Below are 13,868 nucleotides of genomic sequence, written 5' to 3' on the forward strand. Positions count from 1 at the left end.
ACCTGTGTCTTCAGGGGGAGTGTAACCCCATCCAACACAGGCTGTAACCCTATGCACCTAAACAATGTGAAAAACACTGGATTTCTATTTGCATCTATTTTCTCATGTGACTAATGTGTACCTTTCTAATTTCAAAAGTGCAAGCAAAGTAACTTGGACCTTGTCTTATAAACTTTGAGCCTTCAAGAGTACGGCAACGGAACAGCATAGTGTCCCACTCTGGTACATTCATGGATTGGTTGGAATAGTTCCCATTCTAAATTTTTATATTTTGATTCTAGAGGTGCTTTGCTCTCGTCTTAGTTAATAAACAGCATTTCTGTTGCAATCTACTTGTGTACTTACTGCTGACCTGAAGGCAGGTGTCCTTGGGGACTGGAAGCTGAGTGAATAATGTGTTGTCGAAGGCTTTCATGGCCAGAATCTCTGGGTTGTTGTAGGTTTTTTGGGCTGTGTGGCCACATTCTAGAAGCATTCTCTCCTGACGTTTCTCCTGCATCTATGGCAGGCATCCTCAGAGGTTGTGAGGTCTGTTTTTTTTTTTTGTGAGACCTCACAACCTCTGAGGATGCCTGCCATGGATGCAGATGAAACATCAGGAGAGAATGCTTCTAGAACATGGTCACATAGCTCAAAAAACCTACAACGACCAGTGAGTGAATAATCTCTGCCCTAGAACCCACTGAAAGAGAATACTTCATAGATACAATGTTAATGCCTATTGTAATCATGTCTGCACCAAAGCCTCTCACCCTAGGATGTATCTGCACTGTAGAAATAATGCAGTTTGACACCATTTTTGCTGTTATGGTTCAATGATATGGAATCCCGTATCTTGGGAAGTCTGACTTGGCCACGGTAGTCCACGCTCTGGTTACATCCCGTTTAGACTACTGCAACGCTCTCTATGTGGGGTTGCCCTTGAAGATGGCTCGGAAGCTCCAATTGGTCCAACGTGCGGCAGCCATGATACTAACAGGAGCGGGGCGCAGGGAGCATACAACCCCCCTGCTGTACCAGCTCCACTGGCTGCCGATCTGCTACCGGGCTCAATTCAAGGTGCTGGCATTGGCCTATAAAGCCCTAAACGGTTCCGGCCCAAGATACCTAACTGACCGCCTCTCGGCCTATGAGCCCACGAGGACTTTGAGATCTTCTGGGGAGGCCCTGCTCTCGATCCTGCCTGCGTCACAGGCACGGCTGGCGGGGACGAGATGTAGGGCCTTCTCGGTGGTGGCTCCTCGGCTGTGGAACACCCTTCCCGTAGACATCAGGCTAGCCCCCTCCCTGTTGATATTCCGCAGGAAGTTAAAGACCTGGTTGTTTGAGAAGGCATTTGAATAGTAGTGCAATGACGGGTAACTCGACCATAGGAATGGAACAACGGAAATGGTATTGGATTGTGAACTTGACGATGAGACGACTCGGCATGGCTTGTAATTATATTGATGTTTTTGATGAGATGTTTTGATAATGATGTACTGTGGATTATTTTTTGTCTGTTGTATTTTGCACCTGTTTTTCTATGTTGTACACCGCAATGAGTCGCCATTAGGCTGAGAATTGCGGTATATAAGCGAATAAATAAATAATGCATATTGTAATCATGTCTGTACCAAAGCCTCTCACTCTAGGATGTATATGCACTGTAGAAATAATGCAGTTTGACACCATTTTTGCTGTTATGGTTCAATGATATGGAATCCTGGGAGTTGTAGTTTGGTGAGGCACCAGTTTTATTGAGTTTTATTGTGTTTTGGTGTATTGTCATTGCTTGTTGTTTTGTTATTTAATATTGTTTTAATTGTTTTTAATTTGCTTTAGGTTTGTATTGTTATGTTGTGTATTGAGGCCTTGGCCTTTGTAAGCCGTATCGAGTCCTTCGGGAGATGCTAGCGGGGTACAAATAAAGATGATAATAATAATAATAATAATAATAATAATAATAATAATAATTGGCAGAGAAGACTAAAGACCTTGTAAAACTACATCAACCCATAGTATTGCACCATGATCTCAGTGATCTCAGACTGCATTAGTTCTACGGTATAGATCAGTGGTTCCCAATTGAACCAAACTTGGCACATAGTTCTCCCATGACCGACAGAAAACACTGGAAGGGTTTGGTGGGCAGCGTCCTTTGGTTTTGGAGTTGTAGTTCACCTACATCCAGAGATCCCTGTGGACTCAAACAATGATGGATCTGGACCAAAGTCTACATGAATACTCAATATGGCCAAATGTGAACACTGGTGGAGTTTGGGGAAAATAGAATCTTGACATTTGGGAATTGTAGTTGCTGGGATTTGGTTTTGAGGTTTGGCCCACTTCTACCCCACCAACGATAGAAGTGGGCCAAACCTCCCACACAGAACCCCCATGTGAGCCACAGCAACGCATGGCAGGGGACGGCTAGTAAATAATAAAATATCTGGTGCCTTGCTCAGTTGAGTGATAAGGTGAATTAGTTTGGGTTAAAATTCTGTATTCCAAACAATATTTTCAAAGCAAATCTAGGGGACCAATTTCTAAATGATCTCCTTCTCACCTCATGCACATTTTACGCGGGCCCACTGTTGACTTTTGCCTTGCAAATTTTGTCAACATATGTAGCTTGGGCAGACAGAGAGTGAGCTGCAGTGACCTAGCTATCTGGTCAAAGGGCTGCATGGTGCAGAGAGATAGGGCCGGTTAAAGTTTAACCAAGAGAACTGTAAACCAACCTGGGGTTTGCTGAACCTTTGGAGTTTGATATGATGATTAGGGAATAACCAGACTGACACGTCGCAAATTTGGCATAATCAAGGAGAACATTTCCAGGTGGTGGTCTCTGAAATTGCTCAGGTGAGTTGTTGGCGATTTTCTTACTTTTTGAAAAAATTGGTACAGCATTTTACATGTTTCCTCCTGATTGTTATTAGAGTTCATAGAGAAGGCATTAATCATAACTGTATCTGAAGAAGAGAGGCAATTGACATGCCGGATATCAAGGTTTCCTATTTGCCTTTACTAAATATTTTTTACTGCATTGAATAAGCCAAGAGAGCTGTAAAGTAGAAGAGGGAGCATTTCCAAGATTGACAGCTGCTGCGATCGATAGGGTTGTGTGACAATTTCTCGAAAGTCACCTTCTTACTGCATAACCGGTTTACATGATTGGCCTGCTATTGTATTTCGTGGAGAGTGTTAAACATCAAATACAGGTACTACGTCGAGGTTATACAGACGCTTGTGAGACAAAGAGCCGTGTTTTCATTTATAAGCTGCGGCTTTCATTTATGAAGAAAGGGGAAGGAGATAAAAGAGGTGCTCTTGTGCTCCTTCCCCCAATTCACTTTGGATTTGTTAAAGCACAGCTCACTCAGGCTAATCATTACATGTGTCTAAATGTTCACTTAGGAAAGAGCTACTCTCTACAACAGATATTGTTCTTATTGTATAGCTACATACACAGATGTCGGGTTTGCAAACAAGCAGCTCCTCTTGGCTCATGCTTTGATTACCTTGACAGCAGGCATGTAGCCGGGGGGGGGGGGGGGGGGGGGGGGCGGCTCGGGGGGCTTCAGCCCCCCCCCCCCCCGAAATTTTCATGGTGGTTCGCGAAAAGGCCTTATTGGTGCATTATTTAAACTGTTATGTTTATTCATATCATGATCTGATCACCATACTCAATATATCCCATATGCATGGAGGTATTGGGGTAATGATACAAAAGGTTTGCTAGGGTAGACCCTCTTTCACTCAGACTCGCCCCCCCCCGAAACTCAGCCCCCCCCGAAACCCCCCCTGAAAAAAAATTTAGCCCCCCCCCCCCCCCCCGAAACGAAATCCTGGCTACGGGCCTGCTTGACAGCATATATCTCTAGTTGACAAAGGGCTCTTCCATACAGCCCTGTATCCCAGAATATTTGGGCAGAAGATCTCACAATATCTGCTTTGGAACTGGGTTATCTGCCATATATTCCAGTTCAAAGCAGATAATGTGGGATTTTGCTCAGCTGTGTTGAAGGGGCTAATGACACCAAATAAACCAGTGTGTCTTAACCTTCCTAATGTCGCAACCCCTCAATACAGTTCCTCATGTTGTGGTGGCCCTCAACCAGAGGCGGCCCTAGGTAATTTTCAACAGTAAGCAAACAGTATTTTGCACCCCCCCCAAACTAATCACTGATATAGATGTATATTCTGTTCATCGTGGGAGTTAGGTGTGCCATATTTGGTTCAATCCCATCATTGGTGAATGTTCTTTGATTGTAGGTGAACTATACATCCCAGTAACTACAACTCGCATATGTCAAGGTCTATTTCCCCCCAAGAGCACCTCAAGAGAACCCCTGGGCAAAATCAACTATATTGCAAAGGCTTACTTTGCGTAATGAGTTGAGCTGCCCCTGCCACCAACTGTAAAATTATTTTCATTGCTATTTCGTAACTGTAATTTTGCTACTCTTATGAATTGTCATGTAAATATCTGATATGCAGGATGTGTTTTCATTCGCTGGACCAAATTTGCCACAAAAACCCGATACGCCCAAATTCTAATACTGGTGAGGTTGGGGGAATTGATTTTGTCATTTGGGAGTTGTAGTTGCTGGGATTTATAGTTAACCTACAATCAAAGAGCATTCTGAACTCCACCAATGATGAAATTGAACCAAACTTGGCACACACAACTCCCATGACCAACAGAAAATACTGGAAGGGTTTGGTGGGCATTGGCCTTGAGTTTGGGAGTTTTAGTTCACCTATATTCAGAGAGCACCGTGGACTCAAACAATGATAGATCTAGACCAAACTTTGCACAAATACTCAATATGCCTAAATGTGAAAACTGGTGGTGTTTGGGGAAATTAGGCCTTGACATTTGGGAGTTGTAGTTGCTGGGATTTATAGTTCACCTACAAACAAAGAGCATTCTGAACCCCACCAACAATAGAATTGGGCCACCTTATGAGGTGGAAACAGGGAGGCTGTGTTTTCTGATGGTCTTTGGTGAACCCTCGAACACCTCCTCACAACCCCCCCCCCCCCAGGTGTCCCGAACCCCAGGTTGAGAAGCGCTGAAATAAACATATATTCAAAGAAAAATGATGTGGAAAATGGCTTGAATTAATTTATGGGTTGAAAGAAAAGTTTTAAAAAATGTGGAGCCCTCGGTGGCACAGTGGGTTAAACCTCTGAGCTGCTAAACTTGTTGACCAGAAGGTGACAGGTTCGAATCCGGGGAGCGGCGTGAGCTTCCGCTGTCAGCCCCAGCTTCTGCCAACCTAGAAGTTCAAAAACATGCAAATGTGAGTAGATCAATAGGTACCGCTCTGGTGGGAAGGTAACGGCACTCCATGCAGTCATGCCGGCCACATGACCTTGGAGGTGTCTACGGACAACTCCAGCTCTTCGGTTTAGAAATTGAGATGGAATGTCAGGGGGAAACCTTTACTTTTACCTTTACTAAATATTATATCCACACAGATAATTCAACAATTACTCATGATAATTCCATTCCATTCCATTCCATTAGTACAACCTATGGAATGCTGGGATTTTGTTTGTTGTGGATCTTAGAATTCTTCACTAGAGAGATCTAGTACCGGAGACTTCTGAGGTATTCTTTCTCAAATTACAATTTTGAATTTTCTGTGGGACACATATTGGTTTCAAAGTATGAGAAAAGTGCAGTATGGATATCTGCATTGTATCCCCTTGTTCAACTTCCATAATCCCAGAAAAAGAGCCATCCAAGGATTCTGGAGAGTACAATGCAGCAAAAATAGCCTTTGGGAAGAATGTGTGTAATTGGTTCAAAAATAGGAAATGCAATCTTGAATAAATCAGGGGCATCAATCCTAGAAATTTTGGGGACAGAAGGAAATTTTCATTCGGGGGTGCAAAATTCTACATTAAGCATAATAATGAAATTACCCACATTAGAACATTTAAAGATAACTAGGTAAGAGCAATTGCCATCCTTGCAATATTAGAATGGGGTGGGGTGGGTCAAGATAATGTATTGGTTTGAATTGGGAAAATAGTATAATAGTGAGAGTTGTAGTATGCCATAAACTGTAAAATCCTGTGTTCATTCTGCTAATCACGTTTTGTTGCTAGCTTGACTTAGGGGGATATTTTCTCAGGGTCATCTTTGAAGGATGAGGCTTATTGTATCTTTGAGTACAAGGGCTGAAAGAAATTATTATTATTATTATTATTATTATTATTATTATTATTTTACTGATACAAAAACACAGTATGTCAAAGCAAATGAGATCTATATGCTGGAGTTTGTATCACAAAATCACAAGTTGAACACATCCCAAGCGTCTAGGACTGTGTGGTGTATTTTAAATTATTATTATTATTGACACGAAAGCACAGTATGTCACAGTAAACGAGATCTATATGCTGGAGTTCGTATCACAAAATCACAAGTCAAACACTTCCCAAGCGTCTAGGACTGTGTGATATATTTTCGAATGATGCGTGCAGATCCAAGTAAGGTGGCCTTTTGCAGTTGACAGATCATGATTTTGTCAATGTTTCTTGTTTCCAAATGCTGGCTGAGATCTTTTGGCATGGTACCCAGTGCGCCAGTGACCACTGGGACCACCTGTACTGGTTTATGCCAGAGCCTTTGCAGTTCGATTTTGAGGTCTTGATAGTGGCTGAGTTTTTCCTGTTGTTTTTTCTCAGTGCGACTGTCACCTGGTATGGCGACATCAATAGGTTAATAATAATAATAATAATAATAATAATAATTTATTTTATCAATAATCTATAAATTATTATTATTATTATTATTATTATTACAGTAAACGAGATCTATATGCTGGAGTTCGAATCACAAAATCACAAGTCAAACATTATTATTATTATTATTATTATTATCCTATTTTTTCTCTTACAAGTGCAACAAAAAACTAAAAAAGGGCTTTCATGCAGCTCATACAAAACAATTGCAAGCAGCATGAGAGTGTGTATCATCAAACATATGAATAAATGATCCTGAGAAAATGGAGGAGAATACTACTACTACTACTACTACTAATAATAATAATAATAATAATGGGTTGTTGTAGGTTTTTTGGACTGTATGGCCATGTTCAAGAAGTATTCTCTCCTGATGTCTTGCCTGAATCTATGACAGGCATCCTCAGAGGTTGTGCGGTCTGTTGAAAACTAGGAAAATTGGATTTATATATCTGGGGAAATAAATAAATAATATCTGTGTGGATAGCCAGAGAGAAAGTTGCTTTATTTTGACTTGAATTTCATGGGTTTTCTGGGCTGTATGGCCATGTTCCAGAATGCTTCTGGAACATAGGCATACAGCCCAGAAAACTCACAGCAACTCAGTGATTCCAACCATGAAAGCCTCTGACAACACATTGAATTGTCATAGTTTGTAACTCCAACGTTCCCCTCAAAGCCCATTCTCATTATGAATTATATTCACAATTTATTTAATTTTGTATTCTATTTAAAATATTTTAGCCACTTTTGGCACAGAAAACTCTGTGTGGTTCATGGAAGCAAAATATTAGAACAAGAGCCCTGAGAGATGAGTAAAACGAACCTCAAAGACATAATAATCACAAATCCTAATAATCTCCCCCACTATGAAATACATTTTTCACAACTCAGAGGAATATCTGTCCACTTACTTTTTAAGATGGGTTTCCTGCTAATTATTGAAAAGGATTTTTTTAAAAAAAACCTCTGTGATCAACATAATGGATGATCAGTAAAAAGCAAGTGAACCATGGGAACAAGATTCCCCAGGGATCTCTTTGCAGCAAGTAAAATATCATTTTTAAAAATGGTTTTCATCACACCTTTCCTAGCCATGCGATTCAAGGCAGCTTATATATATTAAAAAAAGATGCAGATAAAAACTTGCATCACTAAAGATATTCAGGAATGAATATAATAATTGAAAGCAATTTAAGAACCAGTCCATTAAAATGCAAAAAAAAAAAAAAAGACAACAAAGCACTTATTAAAAGCCCTTTCCCCATAACCAGTCAATTCCTAAAGATCAATTCTAACAAAAAAAATATATAGCCTCTCTAAGAGTGCATCTACATTGTAGAATTAATGCAGTTATACACCATTTTAATTGCCTTGGCTCGGTGCAATGCAATGGTTCTCAGTCTGTGGATCCCCAGATGCTTTGGCCTTCAACTCCCAATCCTAACAGCTGGGAAACTAGCTGGGATTTCTGAGGGTTGTAAGACAAAACACCTGAGAACCCACAGGTTGAGAACCACTGGTGCAATGGAATCATGGAAGTTGTAGTTTGGTGCACTCTTTGACAGAGAAAGCTAGTCCTTGTAAAATCACAACTTTCATGAGCTCATAGGAATGAGCCATGGCAGTCAAAGTGATATCAAACGGCATTATTTCTACAAGAGTAGCCTTCTTCTGTTTTCTTACCAGACGTTCCTCTGAGGATGTTGTAATGGAGAAAAGGTCTCCTCTGAAAATCCAGAAACCTGGGTACATACAAGGTTTGAATGAAAAGTAATGCCTCCACCTTCATAACTCCTCAACAGACAGCAGTACTGGCATGTGGCAGGTACTGACTTGTTCAGTAGACTCTCCTCTACAGTTCCATTTTGGCAGGAAGCCTTAGCATTCAACAGTTGTGTTGTTAAAGTGTGAACCCTGCACAGACAGTTGGTCAACTTAAGCAATGTGCAGTCATTGAATTCTTGACAGCAGAAGGTGTCACCCCAAAGGAGATTCATCAGAGAATGCAAACAATGCAAGAAACCCTCATGGATATGAAAATTCGTGGATGCTCAAGTCTCATATAATTGTGTTGCAAATTATATATTACATAAAATGGCTAAAACAAGGTTTTCCTTTGAGAAATATATTTCAAGCCATAGATTATTGTGTATGCAGAATCCATGGATATGGAGGTCTGGTTGTATATATTGTACATGTGGTATACATTTTGCCTTCTCCTAAAAATAAAGAAAATTGTGTAGTGGAACAAAAGAGATAGCATAGGCAAAGCCCATGATCAGGAGGTATAGTCCTAGACTTAGTCTGGGAAAAATTCAAGGGAGAAGTAATATCTCTTTAAAACAAAACAAGATTACTGATACGTATCGTATAGATCATTTAAGAATGGGAAAAAAGTTTAATTATTGTGAAATTGAGTATATGTAGCATTCCGAAGTTGTAGGTTCAAGCATTTTTGTCCCACATTAGGTTTATTTAAGGGTGTAAATTGTATATGGAATTTCCCCCTCTTTCCCTTTGTTTCCAAATATATTGTTTTTTACCATACAGTATGGCTTTTCTGCAAGTGTCCCTGGCAAATCACTGTTTTCAAATGAGTGAGTCTATTGATCTGTAGAAGACAAACACCGCTTTCCTTATCTTATTCATGGAAACAGTAACTACGCTTCCAGGGAGCACAGCTAACAAGCAACCTCCAGAAGCAAAAGCACAGCTGGAGGGAAAGGTAACACACTAGAAACCTGTGTTTCCATCAGATTAAGAAATTCCACGATCTCTATCTTTGCAGTGTGCATTGATCTTTGAACAGCAAAGACAAATGTGTCTGCAGCTGAAAACAGATGGGGAAAAGCAAGAGAAAAGCATAGTAGTGAGCGGGATAAATTCAAATACATCACTAAAGTTACTGAGAAACAACCACTGAAATCCACGTACAGCATTGAAACCCAGCTTGTCATTTTGGCATTTCTGATATTATTATTCTGACATGGAGGTGCAGGCCAAATGAAGGTCGGCACCGATTGAGTGGATCCTGAGATAAGAACCATAACTTAGTGTTACGAAGAGTGAATGCAACTGTTGTGATGAAGAAATGTTCTAAGGGTTTTTTGTCTGTTCATAAGGGTCCAGTGGAAAGGGTAAAGATAGTTCCCAAAACTATCTTGCCGGAGGCTTTCATGGCTGGAATCACTGGGTTCCTGTGAGTTTTCCGGGCTGTCTGGCCATGTTCCAGAAGCATTCTCTCCTGATGTTTCACCCACATTGATGGTAGGCATCCTCAAATGTTCTGAGGTCACAAACTTTGAGGATGCCTGCCATAGATGTGGGCAAAATGTCAGGAGGGAATGCTTCTGGAACATGGCCATACAGCCTGGAAAACAGAGTTGTTATGTCGCTGAGCCCCCGGTGGTGCAGTGGGTTAACCCCCCCTTTTTTTAATCGTGTCAGGAATGACTTGAGAAACTGCAAGTCGCTTCTGGTATGAGAGAACTGGCCGTCTGCAAGGACGTTGCCCAGGGGACACCCAGATGATTTGATGTCTTTATCATCCTTGTGAGAGGCTTCTCTCATGTCCCCACATGAGGAGCTGGAGCGGATAGAGGGAGCTCATCTGCCTCTCTTCGGATTCAAACCTGCGACCTGTCGGTCTTCAATCCTGCCGGCACAGGGGTTTAACCCATTGTGCCACCAGGGATTAAACCCCTGTGCCAGCAGGACTGAAGACCAACAGGTCACAGGTCGAATTCGAGGAGAACATGGATGAGCTCCCTCTATCAGCTCCAGCTCCCCATGCAGGGACATGAGAGAAGCCTCCCACAAGGATGATAAAACATCAAAACAACCGGGTGTCCCCTGGGCAACGTCCTTGCAGATGGCCAATTCTCTCACACCAGAAGCAACTTGCAGTTTCTCAAGTCGCTCTTGGCATGACCAAAATCTCGCTGTAATGTAATGATGTGTAGTACGTTCCCAATATCTGTGTCGGATATGTTCCTGAACTTGCTATAGAAACAGGAAACTGTGGGTAGCAGCAAACACTATTGAAATGAATGACTTTTGCGAGAGTCACATTGAAGGACCTACAAAATTCCTAGAGAGAACATATTGTGTTGAATCTGGGTAGGTGAAATCCTGGCTATCTGCCCTGCAGGAATGGGGGCAGTACTGTAATTAATTATTTTAAAAATAAAACTGTAAATGAAGAATTAATTAAACACTTTTAGAAAAATATGGCATGCTTTATTCACTCCGCTGGGTAGAATTATGTTAAGATGGAAGTGTTGCAATTTCAAGCCTCCCCAAGATTTCATTTGGTTCCAAACATCAATAGTAATTACTGTTACAAAAACAGTTGTATTAGTGTTAAGTGATACAACAGATGGTCCACAGTAGGGAAGCTTTCTAGCTTTTTTGTTACAACCTCACCACATTGAGCTAAAATCTGTGGCATGCGCTGATTTTAGCCCAGGTCACCCATGGAGCTGCCTGACTCCCATCACATGACATCATGCCGGCTTCATGGGTGAAGCAGGGTGGAGCTGGTGCATGCCACTGGAAGGACAACATGGGAGAGCTTCTGTGTTGTCATACAGTCTATGGCAGAAGCTGCGTGCATGATGCATCATCACACTTTCCCCCCATGTGATTGACCTCCCTTGGATCTAGGTGATGCAGGACATGAGGCACCAGTGGGTGGTGCACTGCTGCACACCAGCCGCCAGAGGTATAATAAGGTGGTTAATGGGGTCCAGTAACCTCTGACAGCCAATGGGAGAACAGTGCCCCCAAACAATGAATTCTATTCATCTGGCCATTCCATTCCTTGTGTCAGGCTAAGCAAGGTTCTTGGGCTAAGGCTTGACCCTGTAGGTTGTGGCACATGGAAAGGGAATAAATAAAAAAAAGTGTGGCCCATCTCCCATCCCAAACTTGTGAGAACTGTGGAAGTAAGTCATAACATGGAAAAGTTCACTCCTCCACTACATTTCTGCCCTTGAACTGCCAAGCTTTGAATCTAGCAAAGTTGAGAAATGCAAATGAATCATTTCTTATCTGGCTGTTAACATTTGGTTATGATTTTGGCAAGTTATCTAACAACCTCATCACACGAGGTCTGGCATCCATCATAGGATGTTTTCTACATAGAACCAGGATGGAGCCAGACAGAGCCCATCACATGACGCAGAGCTGCTTCTGGTGGGGTTCCATCCTGGCTCTTGTGTTGTAAGCATCCTATGATGAAGCTTTCCTGTGTTCTCATTAGGTAGAATGGGGAAAGAGCGGGGAGAAGTCATGGGATGGGGAAGGAGGTGATGTGGGCTATGTGGGGTGGTGGGTTCCCAACTGTCCCAACTGTCCACCAGATGTACTCTGCTGCCCAATGAATGCTCCCACTGTTCTTGGTTTCTGGACCTCGATGTGATGAGGTCCTTAAACCCATCTTGCTGTTGACAGAGGCCATATTCACTACAAAATCGGTCTTTTTCATGAAATAGTATGTACCCTAGAGCTCTTTAGTAGCTAAGGGAAGGTGGAGGGCAGCTAGGGATCATCCAAATGTGGTCTCACAGATGGGAACAGAGAGAAGGCATCCCATTGCATCTTCCCATTGCATCTTCATCCAAAACATAACAAATCAAGGGATATATGCTGAATAGTAATGAGGGAATATTTTCTTTTTCATTCCCATTTTTCATGTGTACATGAAAAAGGGAAACCCAAGAGACCATGAAAAGTGCTTGATTTAGACCAGGAAGCACGGCCAGATTCAAATGCCCATTCATGAAATTCATTATATAAACAAAAGTCAGTTACTCTGTCTAACCAGCTTCATGTGATTATTGTGAAAGTAGTATTGGGAGAAAGTATGGCTTGAATTCCTTGAACAAAAGACAGACTAAAAGATGTGTGGAAAACAGAATACAATGGACCCGTGGTACGAGGGTTGAATGAAAAGTAATGCCTCCACCTTCGTAACTCCTCAACAGATGGCAGTACTTTTTCGTGTGTACATGAAAAAAGAAAACCCAAGAGACCATGAAAAGTGCTTAATTTAGACCAGGAAGCACGGCCAGATTCAAATGCCCATTCATGAAATTCATTATATAAACAAAAGTCAATTACTCTGTCTAACCAGCTTCATGCAATTATCGTGAAGATGGCGTTGGGAGAAAGACAGACTAAAAGATGTGTGGAAGAAAGAATACAACGGGCCCTTGGTTTGAGGGTTGCATGAAAAGTAATGCCTCCATCTTCGTAACTCCTCAACAGATGGCAGTACTGGTATGTGGCAGGTACTGGCTTGTTCAGTAGACTCTCCTCTACAGTTCCATTTTGGCAGGAAGCCTTAGCATCAAATGGTTGTGTTGTTTAAGTGCGAAGTATGGAACCCTGCACAGATGATCAGTCAATATAACTTAAGCAACGTGCAGTCATTGAATTCTTGACAGAAGGTGTCACCCTAAAGGAGATTCATCAGTGAATGCAAGTTGTTTATGGTGATTGTGTTGATGTGAGTACTGTTCGTCATTGGGCGAGTAAATTTAAAGATATCGAGGTGACACCTTCTACTGTCAAGAATTCAATGACTGCACGTTGCTTAAGTCGCATTGACTGACTGTCTGTGCAGGGTTCCATACTTCGCACTTTAACAACACAACCGTTCAATGCTAAGGCTTCCCGCCAAAATGGAACTGTAGAGGAGAGTATACTGAACAAGCCAATACCTGCCACATACCAGTACTACCATCTGTTGAGTTATGAAGGTGAAGGCATTACTTTTTATTCAACCCTCGTATTTGCTAGGGTTTGGTTCCAGGACCCTGCATGGATACCAAAATCTCTGAATTCTCAAGTTCCATTATATGGAAGTAATAAAATAGTGTCCCTTGTATAAAATGGCAAAATCACCAGTTTGTTTGTTGGATTTAACACACACACACACACACACACATATATATAAAGGAATGGATGGTTGATACAGAGAACTGACAATATCTTCATTAGAGATATTGACGTTCTGAGAATCTTGTTCTTGGAAACATCTGATTCCTGGCTCTTTCAGTCATGACTGAACAATATCTCATGCGGAAACACAGAATGTGAGTTAATTTGTTGGAAGC

General features: G+C 41.6%; 1 protein-coding gene across 2 annotated transcripts in view; it reads left to right on the forward strand.

Annotated features, from left to right (window-relative positions):
* The first annotated feature begins 2,755 nt into the window (after nt 1-2,755).
* The window catches only part of A1CF (APOBEC1 complementation factor), a 62,616-nt gene continuing 51,503 nt past the window's right edge, over nt 2,756-13,868 (forward strand). For both annotated transcript variants that reach the window (XM_060768791.2, XM_060768792.2), the window contains exon 1: nt 2,756-2,844. The gene's annotated coding sequence lies outside the window, so the exon portion shown is untranslated. The remainder of the gene's footprint in view (nt 2,845-13,868) is intronic.

The sequence above is a fragment of the Anolis sagrei genome, chromosome 3 (genome assembly GCF_037176765.1).
Source record: "Anolis sagrei isolate rAnoSag1 chromosome 3, rAnoSag1.mat, whole genome shotgun sequence".
NCBI lineage: Eukaryota > Metazoa > Chordata > Lepidosauria > Squamata > Dactyloidae > Anolis > Anolis sagrei.